This window comes from Balaenoptera borealis (genome assembly GCF_965194805.1).
Source record: "Balaenoptera borealis genome assembly, chromosome: 18".
Classification (NCBI taxonomy): domain Eukaryota; kingdom Metazoa; phylum Chordata; class Mammalia; order Artiodactyla; family Balaenopteridae; genus Balaenoptera; species Balaenoptera borealis.
In genome coordinates this window covers 74806711-74829912 of record NC_138877.1, presented here as the reverse complement: position 1 = coordinate 74829912, position 23202 = coordinate 74806711, and the positions used below count along the sequence as shown (strand labels likewise).

The 23202-nt window shown below is 40.0% G+C and overlaps 1 protein-coding gene across 2 annotated transcripts in view; it reads right to left on the bottom strand.

Moving 5' to 3' along the window:
- Positions 1–23202, bottom strand: part of LOC309616071 (uncharacterized protein) — a 382792-nt gene that overhangs the window by 22618 nt on the left and 336972 nt on the right. The window contains exon 5 of one of the 2 annotated variants that reach the window (XM_082366269.1): positions 1854–23033. The gene's annotated coding sequence lies outside the window, so the exon portion shown is untranslated. The remainder of the gene's footprint in view (positions 1–1853; positions 23034–23202) is intronic. The other variant, XM_082366270.1, reaches the window with a different exon arrangement.

Here is a 23202-nt window from a genome sequence, read left to right as displayed (position 1 = left end):
TTATAATTAATTAGGCATATGAATGCACTAACTAATTTTGGATGAGTAATTAGATGACTAATTAGGTCGAAAACAGAACTGTGTGCTTAATGAGATGGCCATGGCCAATTCTACCCACAGAGAATTTTTTCTATTAGTTAAACTTTTGATTGTTTTTGATGATTCAGGTTCACCTGTGGCACAATTACGTCGAGGAGTGATTTGAGACTGTTTTGACTTGCAATTTCCATCATACACCCACAATTAAGGCCTCTTTCCCAAATCTGTGTTCCATGATTGTAGTCTTCGGATTTATTGATATCCCATTTCTTTCCTTTCACACCCTCAAACGCACACACTTTCCCACCACCGTCTAAATCCCAAGATAATTGCTTTAAGTTTCTAAATATAGCTATCGTTCATTATTGCTGTTTAAGTTTGGGATCTACCCAATGATAAATTAAACAAGAAGAGAAATGACACATTGATCAGGCTATAGATAAATCTTCATCCATCCTGGAGCCACATCTGCACTGGCAGTTTCTCCTTTTAAAGGGCTCTGTCAGAGACCGGCTCAGATCAGAGGCAACCTTCAAGCATTTAGTAGTTCCGCTTCAGGCAGCTGGTTCTAACTAGCACCTATTTGGCAGAAACCTACACTCAGGATTTCTGGTTTTAAGTTCAGACCAATATTTCATAGCAATTGTGTTGTCAGAATTCAGGTCAGGAAGATGGCAGATGTTAATTGAAACCAAAGAAGCAAAAACAAACTCCTTTCACTTTTTCTTTTTATCATGCAGTTGGCAGCTCTATGCAAATTCTGAACACAAAGTAAACTGCCAGTGGGTTAGAGACACACGGAGTAGAGGAGACCTTCTTAAGGTATTTTGATGTCTGGTAAATACCGAATTGATTCTGAAATCAGACAATTAATGGTGGGAAAAGGGATGGCCTTTGTATGTCAGAAAATACCATTGTTGATTTTCTTTATTCTAAAAAGCAAGTTGAAAATCATCATGATCCCAGGTTTTATGAAAATGCCTTACCTGGTCCATATTATTCAATGAGCCAGACTGTAAGCTCAGTCCTCAGAGAAAAACCATTCACCCGGATCTCTGCTTTTTTCCTAGACTTCAAAAGGATTTCCCTTTGAGAAAGTGTTACATCTGCAGAAAAATGTGTATTTGTGCCTGGAATCTAAGTAGAGTGGAATCTACTCCATGGTTAAAACCCAAGACTCCCCATTCTTTTATGATAAATGCAAAATTGCAGGAAAAATCCTATGAATCTACATGAATATATCTGTTCTCTGGGGCATTTGTGTACATGTAACTCTCTTTACATTGCCCTGCTCGTCATCTGTTTTTATAGTTTCAAAAGGCAAAGAAAAGACCCAACACTGAACGCTTCCTGATAAAGGTTTCTATCTTAAAAGGGAATTATGACTCTACCATAAAATCACTTGAATTAGCAATTTGCAATTCTTCACATTGTTCAGGGCTCAGTATACTGAAATGATGATTTTTTTCACACCGAAGAAATTATTTAAAAATCATCTGCTGTATTCTTCAAATCAGTAACCAATTATCTGACAAGCGTTTGAAGATTATCAAGTGGCACTACCTGTCTGATCAATATTTTGTTTCCATGAGACCAATAAACTACATACACCCCTGGTTCCTTTATGGCTTGCTTGTTGACCCAACATTTCTGCAGAGTCTGACCGTCACCACCAGGCAGTTCTTAGGTCTGTTGTGTGATAATCTTATCTGGTTTGCCGTTTTATTTTGGCTATTTTTGCTGACCTTTTCCTTGCCCAAGAAAGCTTTCAGGAATTTTGGTTCTCCACCTGAGGATACTGAAATATTATTTACCTTAGATTAAGCATTTTGGAAGGTCTTGCTTAAGGAGACCCATCACACTTCCACATCCTGCCTGGAAGAGGTCACTTCAGATGCCCCAGTTTCTCCTGTCCTCGTTTCCATGTAGGAGGTGTCACACTTCAGGAAAACAGAGACCCTTTGCTTCGGCTGGTTTAACCTAAAGAGCAAAAAATAGAAGCCCTCTCTGTAGTTTGTTTATTCCTCAATGAGAAAAAATAAAAAAGAATGCTTTGAAAGAGAAATTTAGACTCTACAAAGGTCTTTACGTGGAAATGAAGGCCAAATTTGGAAATTCACAGAACAAAATCCTAAGAATTGTTTTAGCTTGTCCTCTTTTCATGTTAACTTTTCCCCAGGTTTGGCAAAATGATGCACTTTGCTTTAGTTGTTTAGTTAACAGTTTGTCCCACTTCCAGAAGTCTAGGCATTGTTTCCTTTCTGTGTTAGAGATTTATTAGAAAAACTGATACTGTGTCAGAGAAGCTGAAAATAGAACAAGACAAAGGGAATCAAAATAGTCACTTTTGTTTTTTAAAGGTGTTACTTTAGAAGCCAATGATCAACACACTTTTACAGCCTTAGAATATTCTGTCCCCTGTGCCTGCATCTATGTAAGTGTTGAACGTACCATGGAAAACGGAGAGCGTTTGACACTAAAAATGTTTACTTCGTTTAGTCCACTACTACCAATGTAAATGGCTTTCCCTAAATCAGGGATTCTGTTACACAGTTCTGAACTCGTTCAATTCAGTTAAGTCAAAGTTAACAATTATCTACTGAGTGTTCCTCACGTGAGCTGAGCATATGCTTGGGCCCATAGAACAAAAATACAAGCAATTCAAGAGAAAGAAAAATTGGTTTGCAATTTATTACTGACCAAGAGTGAACTTAACAGTAATTTATGTTGCTATGTAAATGTATGCTGAGTGTATATGTGTCTTTATGTGTGTATGCTTGCGTGTATGTGCACGTGTATGTGTGTATTACGTGTTTGTTGAAAGCATATACTTTCTAAAACACAAATAATTCAGGTTGATTTCCTTTTTTCCCAAATCTAAAGCAAAAATACTTTTGAATTATTATGTTTGGTTTAACTTTTTCTACATCTGATTCATGTGTTGCTTATTAGAGAATTCTACCTGGTGATAGAATTTGTGTTGAGAAATCTATTTCCCTAGCTTTTTGGTCTGATACAGTACACATTTTGTCAAAGCAAATGCATCAGACTCATAGAACAGACTTTACATTTTGCCCTTAAACTGACTAACTGGGATGGCTATGTTTGTTTGACTTGCTAGTATCTACTTTTCTGTCCATTGTGGAAAGGATATAAGTTCATACTGGCCACAGGAATTAGTGTTTCAATAGAGTTACTTCTGTACCTAGCATACCATGTAGAGTGCAAAGTATGTCTTCACGGCAGGTTACTTATATGGGCATCCACTGAAGTAAGTGTTCTAACTGCAATGGAATTCTTTAGCTACATTTCAATACACATTCATAAAACACCTACGCTTCAAAAAAATGAATTGAAAAAAGTCAAGACAAGGGCATCACACTTTGGCTTTTACCAAAAGTTTTCAGACACAGTTGGCCAGTGAATTCTATTGTTTCTAAAATCATTTAAACTAAGGTTAGAATGACTCTTTATTGTGTTTTATTGCTTTATAGTTTGTGGTGATATGATAAAAGACCATTAAAACATATGTGGGTAAATTCTTCCTGATAACTTATTAACTACTCCCCAGCTAAGCTAACATAGCCCTCAGAGGCTCTTAGGTTAAAAAATAGGTGTTAGGTCGCTTTTATCCTGCACAAGATCCAGGATTGTCACACTCATGTGAGGTACATGGTAGGTAGGTACTGCATGGTACTCAGGGGAGGATGGTACCCAAAGCAAAGATGCTGTGGTTTCTTAAAAAATAAGATCAGTAATTGGCTCTACACTATTAAATCTCATGAATTGACATGGCTAAGAGTCCACTGTCGGTTCTAAACTAAATATGGAGAAATAGAGAGAAAACAAATGTGAGGCTGGTTTCTGCTTTCCATCCCTGGTTTTGCACAGACCTTAACAAGGCCCATCCTCTCCCATCCTGCGTAGCAGCTAAGGATTAGCGTCGTCACTGCAATGTTGTGTTTGCATACCCCATCTCTGTCCATGCGTGAGAGTCATTAAGAAAGACTCGGTCCAAGGTCAAGTGTCAGTGCAGCTGTGGAGGTTCCTCCAACGAGGTATAAGCATGATTAATTCAAGATGGCTTACACTTCCCCATTGGTTCAGGCTGAGAACACATGCAGCTGGGTCACAGCTGCGAAAGCACCTGGCTTCCCATTCACCCAGAGCTGAGTCCTACCCTTCCTCACCGGTGAGGTGAGGGGAAGGCTGGGAACACATTTCAGAATTTGAACTCTTCCCTCCACACAGCTGGCTACATAACAAATACCATCCCATGTAGATCTAAAGTATCCGCTTTTCACCAGGAATTCTTCCAAGCGGTGGTACGTAATGTTACTTCCCTCACACCTCCCAGATTTTTTAAGCCCATATATTGTGGATGTATTTAAAATAATTCAAAAATATTGACTTTATAAAAGTGAAATCTTACTGGCAATCCTTGTCAGTTGAAATAAAAATAGTTAAATCCCGTATTTTAAAATAATTTTTAATCATGTTTTATAAAAACAGGAACAGGAATAGTATATAATGAAAAGATTGGTTTATGACCCTGTATGCACTTAGCCAAGAAATCTGAAAGGGTCTGAAGTAACCAGGCTGCAGTGGGGTCAACCTGAAAATCAAAGGAATTAAGTGAATTCTTAAAACATAAACCAAGGAAACGTTTGAGAGCAAACTTTCCCAGGTCTGGAAATAAATTACTTAGATGAATCTTAGAACTGAGCATCCCAGGAAGACTTGGCATCGGGAGAAGTATGTACTTCCTTCCCTCAAAGAAGCAAACAACCTAGGATGGGAAAAATTAATGTGCATAAGTAATATAATGGAAAGAGAGGAATTCATAGTCAGAACAGGGTTGTTTGATCTGAGGAGAAGTGTATCTGTGCTACTAAGACTAAATTATGTGAAATAATTCAAATTAGAATACTGACCTTACTATATTTATATCTTTTTTTTTTTGTTCTTACTAGATTACTGGTTTATTATAAAAGGATATAACTCAGGAACAGCCAGACGGAAGAGATGCACAGGGCAAGGCATGGGGTGAGGGTGCAGAGCTGCCACGTCCTCTGCAGGTGCTCCACTCTCCCAGAACCTCTTCAGAACCCTGAAACTCCTATTTATAAGCTTTAAAATAGAGCCATAATACTACGATTTACACTGGTGTTATTTATTGAATGGTGTGAAAATTCTACGGTAAATCAACTGTGAGATAACAGAACAGCTATTACTGTACCTGTTTTACAGGTAAAGATACTGAGGCTCATAGAAGCAAGGCAGCTCTACTGGGTAATTCTAAAGGGCACTATTTACATCGTACCCATCAATTGACCTTCTTAAGATACCAAAGCTGGTTAATGACAGAGCTAGATATTGTTGGCAAACTTCAGTACATGGGCATTAGAGTCACATGGACCTTTATCAGCTGAATGGCTTTGGTCTTGATCATTATCATTGTCATCACTTACTTTCTTTATGCCTCCATTTCCTAATCTTCAAAACAGGATAATAGTACTTGTTTCACCCATTTATTGTAAGGATTAATGAGGTATGGATGCAGAGCGCTGAGTACAAAACAGACGTTCAATACATAGTAGCAGTTACATAAATGTTACTATTTAAGAACTAATGTCTATTGATTTCTAGGTGAAAAATCTTTCCAGTACATCAGGCTTCTTTTTTTTTTTTTTTACATGGGCTGATTCCATATAAATATATCATTTAAACAGATATTTTATGTGTAAACACAAACAGATGCACAAACTCACACACACACAATAAACTCACATACACATAACTTCAAAAAAAGTCTATAAGAAAGAGTTTTCCTAGTTGGAATTTTTGTTGTAATCTTTACTGAAGAACAAAAACTCTCCTGTTATTAAAGCTTAAATATTATTCCATTTTTCTGAGTAGTCCAATCATGAGTTATATAAATTTCTTTCATTAAATTATATAAAAAATAAACTGTGTAACAAAGACCTGAATTAGTGTGTAAAAAAAAATATTTCCTTTAAGAACTATGTGACAATGGTTTGGCTTCGTTTAGAAAACTTCTTCAAGTTTAATTTACTTAAACCAAAGATAATTAAAGATAATAAAATAAAAAGTAATAAATAAAAGTTAACTTCCAATAGGAAAAAAAGAATCATTACTGGGGTAAGGGGAAGAAAGAAGTTTCATCTTTAAAATGTGACTCAGCTTTGATAACATAAGTTTTGAATAAATAATCCAAAAGAAGTTCAATCAGATGAAAGAGCACCCAAGATGGGTATGATTAAAAAGTACGGGCAGTGTAATGCATCAATATGTATTTGAGATTTTTCTAATAACTCTAAATAAATCCTTTTCAGGTTTTGTACACTCTTCCTATTTGCTAAACAGCACAGCATTTTTCGTTCATTCATTTTTTTCCCCTTTATTCACATCTTCGTTTAGTCATTCAACAGGCATTTATTGAGCAAATAGTAATAACAAGATGCACCAAGGGCTGGGTAAGATATGTCCTTTGCTTTAAAGGAATTTAACATACATGTAAGTTAAGACACATAAATACACAAGAAACAAGGCACGACATGGCACCAGTAAGTCTCTGGAAGAGGGGAAAGAATTTCAAGCAGGTGTCATCTAGGGAGTTAGATGGAGAAGGAGCAGCTGGTCCGTGGGACAGGCAAAGATGGGTGACGGGCATTCTAGGTGCAGGAGGGCTTAAGTCATGTAAAGGGAGCCGTACTGCAGGGAATAGAAAATAGGATTACAGACGTTTTTAAGAACAGATTTTAGAAATATTTGTTATCAACTATTCATTTTGCCAGTATTTTGGAGGGGGGTGGGTGTCCATGTATGTGCCAGTCCCTGTTCTCCCACTGATAGTACATCACTGGATAAAACACAGTCGTATCTCTGCTGTCATAGAATTCACAATCTATGGTGGTCATTGGCGGACGGGGAAATAGACGCCCAATAAATACACAATGTATCAATATGTCATATGTGTACATAGCATGTCATAGGAGGGTTGAAGTTTTTTAATAAAGCAGTCAGGATATTTGAGTACCAGCCAACCAGCAAGAGGTGAAGTAGCAGCCCTAATGGTAAAGGAGGGAAGAACATTCCCAGGTGGAAAGAACAGCAAGTGCCAAGGCCCTGAGTTGGGAAGATCAGCGAGGGGTCCAGGGTAGCTGGAGAGGAGAACAAGAGCTGGAGGGGAAGGGGGTGAGGTCAGAAACATCAGGCCACCATTCTGAGGCTCTGGCTTTTGCTTGAGTTGGTGTGAGAAGTCTCAGGATTGAGCAGAGGGGATCAATCAGCCCAGATAAGAAAAGGATCATCTGGATCTTCTATTGAGCGTGGATGCTAAGGGGGCAAAGGGGGAACGGAATGAAAGAGCCTGGAGGCTACAGGACGTCCAGCCAGTGTCACGGTGGCTGGGACCAGTGTGGGATGAGCAGAGGTGGTGAAAAGACTTGGGTTGTAGATAGTTTGAAGGTAAAGTCAACAGGATTTGCTGTGAGAGGAAGAGACACCAAAGATAACTCGATTTGATCCCTAAGCAACTGAAAAGAAGACATTGTCAATAATCGGAATCGGAACACTGTGGGAAGAGCAAGCCTCAGGGGGTGAGTGGTTAGGAATTTGGCCATTTTAGTGCCTAGGTGGTTCAAGTCAGCAATTCCTTATTTATCCATATTTATTATACTTAACAATTGTGCTTTTTATACTGGTATAAAGTCACACCAACCTACAAAATAAGACTGTTTCATGAGCTGACAGTTAAGGAGCTTTACTTCTTTAAAGAACCCAACATTGCCAGCGTTAATTATTGTATTTTATTTTGGTTGTTTTCTCTTTAGCATGACATAGAAGTGATTGAAACAGGAAGCAGAGGTGGGTGTCTATGTAAAGATACAGTATTTCGACAAACCAGGCTAAGGGAAAAGCAATAAAGCCAAAGCAATCAGAGGAGTTTCCAAAGGGTCTAGTCAGATGTTGAAAGAGACAAAATGTCCAGTCAAGCTCCTGTATAGCCAAAGCTCTCCTAAACAGAAGAAGAAAGAAGGAGGCCTTTCAATGAGAAAAAAGAAGCTATTGGGGCTTCCCTGGTGGCGCAGTGGTTGAGAATCTGCCTGCTAATGCAGGGGACGCGGGTTCGAGCCCTGGTCTGGGAAGATCCCACATGCCGCGGAGCAACTAGGTCCGCGTGCCACAACTACTGAGACTGCGCGTCTGGAGCCTGTGCTCCACAACAAGAGAGGCCGCGACAGTGAGAGGCCCGCGCACCGTGATGAAGAGTGACCCCAACTTGCCGCAACTAGAGAAAGCCCTCGCACAGAAACGAAGACCCAACATAGCCAAAAATAAATAAATTAATTAAAAAAAAAAAAAAAAAGAAGCTATTCATTCCTCTCTGTCCCACACAAGAATATCTTAAGTACCGATTCTGATTCCAGTATTACAAACTATGGCAACATAAGTTATGGTGGGTGGCCTTAAGATTTAATAACCTGTCATATTACAATAAAGAGTGTTCCATCAATATTAATAACTGAGAATAAGTGAAATAATCGGCCAAATATGTAGGAATGTAAGGAGCAAAATGTTATACTTCCTGGGCTAATGCTCACTAAATGATTTTAAATGGCTTTTTTTCAATTTTATAAACGGCCAAGCATTTAATTACTGACCTATTATTTGGCCAGTGTCAAACTTACATAAAGAAAAATGTGCATGTGTGTTTTATAGAAAAGATCTTTACAATATTTGATGGTCAAATTTTTAAAGGATGCAATTAAAACTTTCATTTTGGAGAGTTTAATTATTAGTGCTACAGTAACTATTATTGTCACCTATGTCTCATGTACCCTCAGGTAGGTTCTATTAAACAGCTTAAACAACACTTATTTAAAATATTATATACTCTCGTTTCTAATTTGACACGCTGGATTCTTTTATTCCTTAAACTTTCATCTTTTAATAGGAAATAATTGTCTAATTCATATTCAATTTTCTGCATATAGGGCTTTTTTCTATATTAGAAATAGAAAATTACAAATTAAGTTACAGTTGGATGAAGGGCTGCTTAAAGCCCATTTGCCTTTCATAGGTTTGACCTCAGGAAAAACAAAAACAGAATAACTTTTAGTCCATTAATTGCAAATTGTTGATGCCAGCAACAGAAGGGAAGGAAGGAAGGAAGGAAGGAAGGAAGAAAGGAGGGAGGGAGGAAGGGAGGGAGGAGAGAAGGAATAAAATTAGAAAGAAAGAAAAAACTAGAGAGAAAAAAAAAAAGAAATCAAAACAATAGAATTGTTTTCATATCAAAATGGAGTGATCCTGCAGGTGGACAGATAGTCCCAAGTTCAGTAGTGTTTGTTTCTTGCTTTGAACTTGCTTCTTGTTATGGTCTGATATCTGTGTTCCCCCAGATCCATATGTTGAAGCTTTACCCACCCATTGCGATGATATTTGGAGATGGGACCTTTGGGAAGTGAGGAGGTTTAGGTGAGGTCATGAGGGTGGGGCCCCGATGATGGAAGTCATGCCCTTATAAGAAGAGGACCAGAGACCAGCGCTCTCTCTTCATCCTGCAAGCCAAGGTGAGAAGCTGGCCATCTGCAATCCTCGAAGAGGACCCTCCCCAGAACCTGATCTTGCTGGCACCCTGATCTCAGACTTCCAGCTTCCAGACTGTGAGAAATAAACATCTCTGTTTAAGCCTCCCAGTCTATGGTATTTTGTTATGGCAGCCCGAGTTGACTAAGATACTTTCCTTTGGCCCTTTGCACTCCAAATTGCTTTTATAATCTCACCTGAAGGCCCCCTCCACCGTGCTCAGTGCTTGCTGTGCTGTGTATGTGAAGGTTAAAAGGGCTGCATCCTGACCTCAGAGTATCTGGACCCAGACATCAGGAGGAGTTATTTACTCTTGTGGTGCATCTGCTCGTATAGCGCAGAGCAATATGCCCAAATAAGGCCTCGGATCCGAGGCAAGAAGGCCAAGGAGAGCTATTCCATCCGACATCCTTCCTGCAAATGTCAAACAAGAGGTTGTTAGTTTACCAATCTTTACAGTGGTGTCCTGAAACAAACCATACAATGAACATTCTTCTTATTCTGCGTTTTGCTACTTGGAATACATATTAATTTGTTTCTATCAAACAAATCTTGCCGTTCAATCTTCATTTTCACCACGTGTTCTGACCTGTGAATGTGTAACTCTAAGGATTAACTTCCAAGTGCATTCTTAAAAAAAAAAAAAAAAAGTAGCTCATGTCTTTATCCACCAATATTTTGCTGCCAACCTGGGCAGCTTTACTTTTAGAAGTTTCCATTTTAAACTAGTCACAATCCAAACATATTGCTTGTGTTAAGCTAAAGGAGAGTGGCCGAGGGAAAGAGATACATCCCTCTGTTTGTGATAAATTGAATGAATGTTATTCCCTTACATTCACAATCTTGACTCCATGAGAGTGGCAGTATAGGACAGTTGGATTTATCTGGTACTTCTTCTTAAAATGTAAAACCTATGCTGTTTTTCCATTTGATATTTTTTAAAAGATTAGAAAACAATTCATTGGATAGAATTAAATTTACACTATATTATACATAACAAAGGTATGCTTAGCAATTTCCTTAAATATAAACAAAAATATCCATCAATCTCTTTTTTTTATTGAAGTGTGGTTAATTTACAATGTTGTGTTAGTTCCAGGTGTACAGCAAAGTGATCCAGTTATACACACATATATATCTATTTTTTTCAGATTCTTTGCCTTTATAGGTTATTACAAAATACTGCGTATAGTTCCCTGTGCTATACAGTAGGTCCTTGTTGTTTATCTATTTTATATGTATATAGTAGTGTATATATGTTAATCCCAAACTCCCAATTTATCCCTCCCCGCCCTCCATCAATCTCTTTTCACATGAGTAATGGTAAAGATCAGGGGCTGACCCAGGCTTTGTAGAGATTGAAGGTTAACAATCTTTTATACCCCATTTAACAAAAAGAATACAAAATGACGAATACCACATTGCTAGGACCCATCCAGGGCCTTGAACAGGTCCCATGTCAGAGAGAGAACCAGAAGATCGATCTCATGAGCTATACAGCAATTAGCACACCTCTGGGACAGATCTTAGTCAAGGAAATGTAGCTGGCGTGGTCGGGGTCCATTTTCCTTCAGTGTCAGCATTTGGATCCCGCCGTCCACTCGCACAGCTTGAAGTGGCCGCGGAGAGGCTGGTTGGGTCCCAGCTTCAATGCGACCCTGCACAGAAGCCCCGTCTCTCTATGGGGGACTCAAGTTCAGTCTATTCTTAGCTCAGGGTCTGCTGTAACCATGATGCAGAGAGTCATGCAAGCTACTCCCATGGACACCCCGCAGTTCAGTCTTGATGGCTGCTCTGTCACGTACGACATGGCCCCTGTCCTGTTTGTTTCCATGGTCCCACCCCCTCCTGCATGGATTTCCATCTATCTGTCTGTCTGTCTCCTATGCTGGCTTCACTTCTTCAATTTGCGTATCTTAAAGGGATGTTCTGGTTTAATCCCATGACTCCTCCTACAAACTCCCTGACCTACTTTCCACCCAGACCTCTCCTCTGGGTTAGACTGAACCATACAATTGGAACTTTTTAAAGTCACACAGGTTTCTCATGCTGGAAATGTCCAAATCCGAGTCCTGATCCTCTCCTCAATACCTAGTGACTGGCTCTTCCGGCTATGCAGTCGCTCAACTCAGACCCAGAGGAATCAACTCCAACTTCCCCTATTTTCACTACACCCCTTTCTAGTCAGTTACCAAGTACGATGAATTCTACCTCCAAAATGTCTCTTGAATTCACTCATATCTCTGCATCTTCATCATCTCAAACCAGTCTAGGTTATGACTATCAAGTTGATTGATTCTTTAAAACATAGTCTTATTTGACTTCATCAAATACCCTTTTAGCTGTTTCCTACATTTGGATAGAAACAGAAAGCTTTTCAAGGCCAAATGCTGTGTCTTCCATTTCCCCCCATTACTCGAATCTATTTTTCACTGTAATTAGTTTGGACTCTCAGCAGACAACTTGACCGTCTCTGAGAAGGAAAATGAAAAAATATTAAGGAAGAGGTGGAAAACATCTTTAACATCCAAAGACCAAGCCTAGGGACTTCCCCGGCCACCCAGTGGTTAAGACTGCGCTCCCAATGCAGGGGGCACGGGTTTGGTCCCTGGTTAGGGAACTAAGATCCCACGCATGGCGAAAAGACCAAGCCTATAAACTTACTGGCATCGGAAGCCATGTTTAATCTTTCATGCCTGTTACCATAGAAGTGAAGCCTTCCTCCGAATCACAGCTCACCCTTTATGTGTCCACCTGTGATCCGGATGCCATCCCTTCCTGTCTTCTCTCTTATTTTATTAAATGTTCTGCATCTCCATCACTACAGACACTTTCATGTCCATATTGGACCACGGTTGTCTTTTCCACCATTGAAACCATTCTCCCGTCACTGGTTCTCCTAACTACTTCAATTCCAAATTCCCTGAAGCAGTGCCTACGTTAACTGTCTCTTTGTTCTCTGCCAACTGACATCAGCGTTTTACCGAATTCCCAATCAATGGACATCTCAGTTACTTGGGCTTTCTAAGGGACACCTTAAACCTGATTTTCTTCCTGACTCTCTGATTCCTCTTTCTCAGGCTATTTTGTGACTTTTTTTTTTTTTTTTTTTTACCTGTACCAGCTCCTCTGCTCTTTTAACCTTATACACCTTTCTGCTCCATCATCCCCAGCTTTAATTACCAATGATGCATTCTGATTCATAAATTCATATTCATTGCCAAGATCTTTATCCTGAGATTTAGATGAATATATCCCTCTAACTAGTGAAGATCACCACTTGAATATCTCCCAGTAAGGTCTAAATCCAATGTCCCTAAATAAGTTCATCCTGCTCCCACCAAACCCACTTTCTCTTGATCCCAAATTTTGGTGGCAGGCATCAACATCTACCAAGATGCTCAAGCGAGAATCCTTTTGCTTCCCTCACCTCCCTTGCTTCCCACATCAAAATTCCTGTCAGTGATACCACTTAAATATTTTTTTGAGCTTGTCTCTTCTCCTCATGCTCACTGTCACTGCCCTGCTGTTCACTATTACCTCTTACCCAGTACCCTGCAGGATTCCAATTGCTCTCTCTGGTTCTAGCATTGCTTGCTTCTAATACATTCTCCATATTGCAATGTAATCCTTCTTTAATGCACTGAAGAATGATCATGTCATTCTTCTGATTACAATCTTACAGTAGGAAATGACAACAACAAAACCTTACAATGGCCCTCCATTGCTCTTAGAGTAAAGTGCAAACTAAACATGTCTAATAAGGCAATAATGCACGGCCCCTGCCACCTCTCCAACTTCCCTCCCCATCACCTTCCCCGACACTGTGTAGCCGGCTGACCTGTTTATGTACCTGAGACTCTCCAAGTCACTCCCTGTGCTGCATTGCCCCTTCTCAGGAGATCTTCCCTATCCTCGGGCCTCAGATTAGCAGCAAGTTGACAGTGAACTCCAAAGTCTGAATTGGTTAAGCCTCCCTATGGCATCCTTTACAACCTCTATTGATGTTTATTACCACAGTGTACTGTGTTCCCTATTTGCTTATTTGTAGACTATAAATGCCTTAAGGGCAGGACAAAGATTGTACTGTTTAATCTGCATATTCTTAGTGCTGGGTTCAGTGCCTACCACCTAGCAGATGAGCAACTTATATATTATGTGCCCGAACTCTAAAATGGGGATCATCGTGATACCCACCTCCTTGGCTGTCATGAGAATTGAGTGAACTCTCACCTGGAATGAACTTGCAATAGCACCTAGCACGTAGTACATGCTTAATAAATGTTAGCGACTGTGATGTAATGAATGGGCAAGTAATTGTTCTGACTAAAGGAACTTCCTGGCCTTGGACTCAACTTGGCTCAATATTCCCCATTTGCACAAGAACCTATAAATATGGAGTGTTAGTATTTTTAACTTAACTAATATTTACTCAAGTAGACTATGAGAGGTGGAGGATGCAGGATGAACAGCACAATGTCCTAGACCCACTCACTTTAACATAATGTAGGAAATGCTAAGGATGAAAATCGTGACATGTATTGTTACGGAGACCTGCAGGGTGGTCAGGTCAGAGACTAATGAATGAATCTGAGCATTTATCTCAAAATTTTAAATCTGAGGGACGAAACATTGCAATAAAAACAGGTATCACTTAGAAACGGTAGAGTACATCAAGTTATTTACTAATCGATCAGGACAATCTATTACTGCATTGAATAATTAACTAATATTTTCACAGAAAGCATACGTTTCTATAGGGGCTACCTAAGGTGGAAGTCACACAATCTAAAATTTGAGATTGCAAAATATATATTAAAAAAGATGATGCAGTAGAGCCTTACACAAATCTTTACCTCCCTGGAATTGCAATTAATGTGACCTAACTAAAAGGATTACAGCTTGTATCAACTTGAATGACATAGGTCCTAATTCATAGTCCACATTATAGAAACCAGCACTCAAGATTCACATTTGGGCTCACATTTTCTTACTTGTGTGGGTTTAACTGTGAATCTAATCTAATGAACTTCTGACATCTACTCTCCCAGAAGAAATTGTCACAGATCTTCTTCTTAAATGTGTCTGGAAATACAGTGATAAACATGTTTGTATTTATTATTGTGTTTTTTCTCAATACATTCTACACTCCACTGATCGGGATTGGTTGTTTTAGAGCCTAATACCTCGAGGACAAGAACTCAACCCAACTCTCACGTACAGCAACGCACACAGGAGGGCACTTAATTGATATTGTTAGTAATGATAACGGTCAGCATCAGGGGTTCTCCACTTGGCACTACTGACATTTGGGGCTGTGTGATTCTTTGTCGTTGGGGGCTGATCTGTGCTCTGTAGGATGTTAGCAGCAGCTCTGACCTCTATCTTCCTGATGTCAGCTCACTCTCCTAGTCGTGGAAACTAAAAATGTCTTCAGACATTGCCCAATGTATCCTGGGGGGTGGTGTGCAAAACTGCCCCCACTTGAAAACCACTGCTCTACATACATGCAGGTGCAGGAACTTTAAAGGCAGCCATAGCAGGGAAGGGATGCAGCCCACATCACGTTCCTGCCATACGATCTTGGTGTCCCAGGGCAGTGAGGTCAGAAAGAGGTACAGGCAGTCTACCTAGAATCTGATGAAGTTACCCACTGGCTTCAAAATTATTAGGTCGCCTTCAATTTTCAAATCTTCTTCTGCAAGATGACAACTGAGAATTTATGCCCTGGTGGTAGCAGGCATAAAAGAGCCTATGAGGTCCCAGGTGGATTAAGCTTTTCATAAATCAACAGTGTAGTGTCACTAACTGCCAAACCAAAGCCAATTGGATCTTCAGCTGCATTGAGAGTTGCATAATTTATTAAATGATGAATTTAATGTTCTGTACTTTAAGATCATTTTTGGAATGTCCTGAGACTACATTGTAAGAACATCTAGGTATGTACTGGGAAATACTCAAGGAATTGTAAGCTAACAGGGAAATCACACATCTCATTACAGAATAAACCGAGGAGGTTTGAGATGCTTCAATGATGCTAAAACTCAAGCACATACCTAAAGACCATTGATAAGGATAGTATAGAAAAGCCTTAAGTTTCATATGAGCAATTAAACTTGAATATTGATGCCACTTCTAATCCTGAGAGGCTGTGATTCCTTAAAAATGATAATTTATTTTTTCTCTCTGGCCTATTTAAGACCAGGACTGGAAGGGTGGGGGGATGGGTGTTCCCAGCCTACAGTGGAGGATAAACCGGACCTGTGTCTTGTATTTAGATTGCACATGTGTCTGAATAACTCAGTACTCCTTCACAAACGTCTTCCCAAGATCTTAAGCCCTTAAGAACAGGAGAGCTATCAACCCACCCCCCCGCCTTGGTTTACCTTACTTGGCTTCTGCAGATATGCAGAATGTGTTTTAGACCAAATAAATTATTGACTATTCTGCCCTGATACCATGGAATTTATCTTTCCTAAATAGCTTTAATCTTTGTTACCTACTATATCATTATTTGTACAGCTTAGGTTTATCCATGAGAAGGTCACTGCTGAGAGTGTGATTAGACAGGATTGAAGTTTCCCACCAATAAAGCTGTGCTGACTCAGTTGACTTGTGAAGACACCTTCAAAGACAAATTTCCAGAATCACCTCCTCGCACTTGCATTCCTTATTTCTTGAGGCAACCTATTCATAAATAGGGTCTTCTTATTCACTTATTTCTCAAATATTAGATTTGATTCACTTGTGATCCCAAAGTGACTTAATGTCATAGCATCAATGAGTCCCTATTATATGGTTTTCTTCCCCAGAATACGATGTGTCCTTACTCAAAATGTAACCTTTTACTTGTTTCAGTTTCAACCTGAAGATGGCCAACATGCACTAGTCGTAATATTTCTTACAGAAAACACAAAGCTCTTTTATTTTTAAAATATAGCATTATATCTCCAATTAGACAGCTTCCCAAATCTTTGAAATCCTCTCTTTTGTAACTATCACCCATGCTCTTTTATGTCATCTCAACCTTTAAATTTTAAATCAGGTTAATTCTCTACCAAGTAAAATATCAAGTTTCCTCTCACTCCAAAGTCAAACATAATAATGAGGGCAAAAAAATTTTCTACAAATAAACTAACCTGATAAAAGTCTGCTGCAAAGGGGTGCCATCAGTTTTTTAGATGGTTCCATTATTGTGATACTTTTCATTGGTTTTTTTCAGCAAGTTCCTTCACTGTGTCTTATATGAAAGGATGTGCTTGCTTGACTCAATATGTTGCTGCACTGAGGAGGTGTGTCGAAGTTAAAAGTCAGGAAATTCGTTTCTCTCACCATCACTAATTGAGAATCCTTTCATTTCTGTATCAGATGTTTCCTACCTGTAAAATGAACTCTCTGGCCCAAGAGAGGACATGATTAGGATTAGTAAATAAATATCTAAGGGTTTTCAAAGATATCAGACACAGATTTTTATATAGCTTCTACAACTTAACATGATGCCCTAAAAGTTCATGGTTCTGAATGTGAGGGCTAGTAAAAGCCTGTGGAGAAAAGGGAGCCCTCCTGCACTGTAGGTGGGAATGTAACTTAGTGCAGCTACTGTGGAGAACAGTGTGGAGGTTCCACAAAAAACTAAAACTAGAACTACCACATGACCAGCAATTCCACTCCTGGGCATATATCTGAAAGAAAAAGAACACTAATTCGGAAAGATACCTGCACCCCAATGCTCATCATAGCACTGTTTACAGTTGCCAAGATATGGAAGTAACGTAAGTGTCCATCAACAGATGAATGGATAAAGAAGATGTGGTACATATATACAATGGAATACTACTGAGCCATAAAAAAGAACAAAATCATGCCATTTGTAGCAACATGGATGGACTTGGAGGGTATTACAACTAAGTGAAATAGACAGAGAAAGATAAATACTGTGTGATATCACTTATATGTGGAATCTAAAAACACGACATACTAGTGAATATAACAAGAAAAGAAGCAGATACACAGATATAGAAAACAAACTAATGGTTGCCAGAGAGGAGAGGGAAGAGGGAGACAATACTGGGGTGGGGATTAAGAGGCACAAACTATTAGGTATAAAACAAGCTACAAGGACATATTGTACAACATGGGGAATATAGCCAATATTTTATAATAACTATAAATGGAGTATGACTTTTAAAAATTGTGAATCACTAAATTGTAACTTATATAATACTGTACAACAACTATACTTCAATTTTAAAACAAGCCTGAGAAAATGTAAAAACATGCCAGCATGTATTCTTTGAGGCAGCAGGAAAGATGTCTGGTTCCCTTCTATCTCTATCGTGCATGCATCACAGTTGTAAATCTCTTTATAGTTCTGCATTTTCTTAAGCGATGGCCCTCTGAAGAGAGGCTACTGTCAGCGAGAGCCACACAATCTGGACAGCCAGGGCAGCCAAGGAGCGGTGGGCTGCTGTCTCCAGGGCAACCATTACTAGCGGTTGGAGGGATGGGTAGATAAATGTGCCGGCATCTCTCCCTTCGGAGCAGGGCTCTGTGCTGCATGCAATGCGATTTCCCAGGGGGTCCCAAGAGGGCCTGAGCCCCAGTTGCTCACAGCGGACGCACCCTTTATTGGCGCATTATTTTTTCCTTTGGCTTTTTTCCTTCCCTGTCTCACTCCCCATGCCTGCACGCTTGGAATCATCCTCCAAATAGACCACCTGCAGACCTCATGTCAAGCTCTTTTGGGAGGGTGAACCCAAACTAAGACAATTTCTCAGGTCACTTCAGTTTAATAAACTTTTATTGAGCACGAACTCTATGCTAGAAAATGTGCCAGGGTTTAAAGATAAGCAGTGCAGTCACACATTCTCCTGACTCAAGGAGGGGTAGCCTTTTCTGAGGGAAATAGACAAGTAGACACTTCATCACAATAGAATATTATAATTGCTATAATAACAGCATGTCCAGTGGTTTATGAGAGCTCAGAGGAGGGGAAAACACATTTTGTGGGGTGGCGGACATGGGAGAAAGGCATCTGTCCAGGATGCTTCCAGACGAGGTGTGTAAACTCATGCTAGATGTATCCAATAATAGTGTGCTGCGTGAAAAACAGAAGAAAAGTGGGAGTGATCTGAACAAAGCATGGACTATTTATTCCTTTAACATGAGTTACCAAGCTCATATGACATGGCGAGCTTCCTGCTAGGCACTGGGAACGGGTCGGTGAAGGAGACAGCATTTTGCATGACATTTTGTCAGGACTCACCATTCTATCCTTTGAGGCCTTCACCGACTTTCCTCTACACTGTGAACGTCTGGACATCAGGGACTACATTTTCTGGTTCGTTTTCTCTTTTAGCTTCATACCGAAATTTATCCAAATCTTGCCTTCCTAAATTTTCCTCTATTTAAACATCATTACTCGGCAGCCTAATTTCTTTCTTTTTTTTTAAATTTATTTTTTATTGAATTACAGTTGATTTACAGTGTTGTGTTAGTTTCTGGTGTACAGCAAAGTGATCCAGTTATACATGTATATATTCTTTGTCATTATGGTTTATTACAGGATACTGAATATAGCTCCCTGTACGATATAGTAGGACCTTGTTGTTTATCCGTCTTATATATACCAGTTTGCATCTGCTAATCCCAAACTCCCACTTCATCCCTCCCTCATGCTCTTCCCGCTTGGCAACCACAAGTTTGTTCTCTATGTCTGGGAGTCTGTTTCTGTTTCGTAGATAAGTTCATTGGTGTCATATTTTAGATTCCACATATAAGTGCTATCATATGATATATGTCTTTCTCTGTCCGACTTACTTCACTTAGTCTGATCATCTCTAGGTCCATCCATGTTGCCACATATGGCCTTATTTCATTCTTTTTAATGGCGGTCTAATTTCTTGCGTGCGCCAGTTTGAGGAGTGACTCAGTGGTGCATAGCAACCCACGATGATGTGTCCAAGGAGCTTAAAATTGTTTGGCTTTTCCTTGGACTCGCATTTCTAAAATAAACTGAAATTTTCTTGGCCCCAAACTTCCCCTCAGCTTCTCAGCCCCTATGATGCTGACCCTTGAAATGAGAGAGTGTTAAACACGCAGCTGAGTGAGGACTTTATCCACTGATAATCACTCAGGAAATTTTGGTCCGTAAATGTGACCTGGAGTCATTCAGAAAACCAGCTATGAGGCCTTGGTCTGGAAAGTTCTGTCAATGTGATGGAATCAAAAGTAGAAACACAGGTGAAAGGGGCACCACAGGCTCCCAACTTATTGAAATACACAGCCATCTGTGTGTGCAGGGACTGATTTATTTCCTGCTAAAACATGTATTTCCTGTCTCATAAACACAACTTGAACACACCTTTCAAACACCCGAAGGAGAGACAAAGGCCATGGGGCAGCAGGGTACGGTCCACCCGCCAGCTCGCACCAGGTTTGTTTTCATCTATGGAAGGTCATGTTTCTCACCCCAAGTTTAGCATCTACCTACTTCTCCTGCAGCCCAGCACCCAGTCTCTATTTTTAAATGATGATCCCAGTTTCTTAGCTCAGTAAACTACCTTGTGTAAACATTCTTCTCATCTATTTTTTTTTCCTCCTCTGGGGAGCAAGGTATTTCCTAACATCTGTTTTGAATTTGTTTTTCTTTTAATTTCTGTGCATGCCTTTTTCCTATCATCTGCACTGAATTGAAAATAGCATGTTGTGTTGAAAGGTTTTTTTTGGCCATTTCTAGGATAATGTTACCTTTCATCCCAGGGGACTCCAAAAGTGCATTTGTGCTACCTCTTCATGGATCATGTGGCCATTGCCATGCAGCTACCTCAGTGTCAGGGGACTGAAACAAAGCCGTGTGTCCCTGAAAACCTCCCTCTGAGCTATTTCAGAAGCCTGGAATACTTAAGTGAAATAGAGCGATGGATGGCCATTGCTATGGACTGAATGTTTGTTCCCCCCTGCCCTGCCCCATCAAATTCATATATTGAAGCCCTAACCCCCAACGTGATGCGGTCTCAGGGAAGTAATCAAGCTTAGGTGAGGTCAGAGGGTACAGCCCACAGGATGGGATTAGCATCCTCGTAAGAAGAGGCACCAGAGAGCTCCCTCCCTCTCTGTCTCCCTTGCTCTCTCTCTGTCTCCACTATCATGAGGACGCGGCAAGAAGGCAGCCATCTATAAGCCAGGAAGGGAGCTCTCACCAGAACCCTGCCTTGATCTTGTACTTCCGGTCCCCAGACTGCAAGAAGTCAATTTCCATGGTTTAAGCTGCCCTATCCATGGTACTTTTTTGTGGCATCCCCAGCAGGTTAGCAAGACAGCCTTGTTGCATATTTTTCATTTTTCACACCCCTCTGTATACCCCATAAACCTCTTCCAGACATGTGGGTGGGGCCCCTCCTTCACTGGGGCCCTATTGACTAGACTGAGCATGTGGAGCTATTCCTCTAGACTCTCTAAACTCTGGCCACTCCTGACGAGGACAAAGATTATTGCCATATGCTATCATGCTATTGGGGGCATGTTTTAGCATATACATTCCAGACTTTTTGGAGAACAAATGAAAATGGAAATTAAATAAATTATCTACAATTCCACCAATCCTAAGATAAATAACAAGTATGTGTTGCTAAGATTACTTCTAGTCTTTTTAATATGCATCATGTGCTTAAAGTGAAGCACACGTGCATATGTTTGCATGTGTGTGTATGCATGTATTATTCTATATTCGTGAGTATTATATGTGTGTATGTAGTGGATATGTACGTTTGTATGTGTATACACACATGTCTATGAGTAATACTATATCTGTATGTGTATTCTATATATGTATATGTATAAACACCTACTGTATACACTATACACACACATAACACCTATGATGTCAGCCAAAGATTCTGCCAACCTAGATTCTTTGTGATTCAGAATCTGGAGAATTGAGAAAGAGTAAACAATTGGACACTGGAGAAAGAGAGTTCTTAAGAAGTGTTGCTGAAAAGTAGCAATGGATTTCCTTCAATGTTATTTGGAAAGTGAATGTAAACATTAGAATTCTTTTTTATTTGTGGCTTGACAGCCAAACTCTTTTTCAAATGCTGCTCCATGCAAAGACTCTGCCATGAGGCTCCTTGGCTTACATTTAGGATAATATAAAAATTTGTCACTGAATAGTGCTGACCTGGTCATTTTCATCCAGCGTGCGTCACTTTCCAAAGAACATCACAGTTTTCTGCACTGGACGTCTCTTTAAATGAACTATTTTATGAATAGACACTTTTTAAACAGTAAAGCAGAAAGCAGATGTGAAATATTGCTCTTAATAGTAATGGGGGAAAACTCAGAAATCAAAGTGGAAAGCAGATAAAGGGGGGAAAATGCGATGAAAGTTTAGCTCTTCCCATCGCCTCCACAAGGACTGCCACGAGTGCTCAGGATGGCAAGGGTGTCCACAGGAGACCCTACACCAGCTCCAAAGGCAGCTGGGTTCTGAGTCAGAGGGTGGCTCTGCCATCTCTCAGTGACCGTGGGGGCACTTCCGTGTTCTCGCGGTCACTGGCCCCTTGCCATCTGTATTTTGAGATGTTCACAAAACATTTTCTTCTCATTTCCAGTAGGAAATAATTTCTGTAAGTGACTGACTTACTCTAAACAGTCTTCATTCTAGAATTCACATTTACTTAAACGGGCATCTTTTATAAAATGAAATATCTGATCAGACTGTCTCACAGGTTCAATTCTCACGATCCCCCATGACCTTGGAAGGGAAGAAAGGGACTAGAGGGTCTTATTGGGATCTGGTGTTCCTTAACTGTCGATTATAAACTTCTAAAGTTACTATGATGAAGAAAATCTTGGAATATTTCCTAAAGGTACTTATTCTGGGCTTTTCAAAGACAGTTCCAAAGGGGGTGTTACGGTGAAACATTACGATAAAGGGTTTTAAAGATCATGAGAGGTTTTTCCAAATTAAATGATTATATGATTCTTTGAAAAAAAATGCAAACAGGTGTTAGGTTTCTTTACAAGTTACCTGCAAAATGACTTCCGGAAGCTGACCAAGCAAAATGCCCCGTTACTATTTTGCATCAGTTGTAAAGGATGTAGGGTGTCCAGCCTGGGTAAAGAAGGGATAAAGGAGCATGAGAACATGAGACCAAAGCCTGCACGCTGTAGGGGAAAGTGCTTTGTCTCCGCGGCTTTGAAAATCTCTTTCTAAAGGGATCCCCTCCCCACTGACTTTGGGGTTTGGCATATGGTTTGTGCTACAGATGGATAAGCAGTAATACAGCTGTTAAGGGTCTGGCACTCTTGCTCTGTGATGCTCCCTGCCAGCTGGCCAGCAGCAGCCCGGGCTTGTAGAAGGAGCTGATTCCTCCCAGCTGTGAGGCAAATGAAAGTAGGGAAATGTTGTTATTCACCAATTTTCCTTCTAAACCATCTGAGCTTCAGCTCAATCCCGACAATAACAACTTCCCCAGAGGCCAACTTCTTGTGACACAGCACACTTTGTCCACGTTATGTGGAATCGTGACTGCGAGGTTACATTTG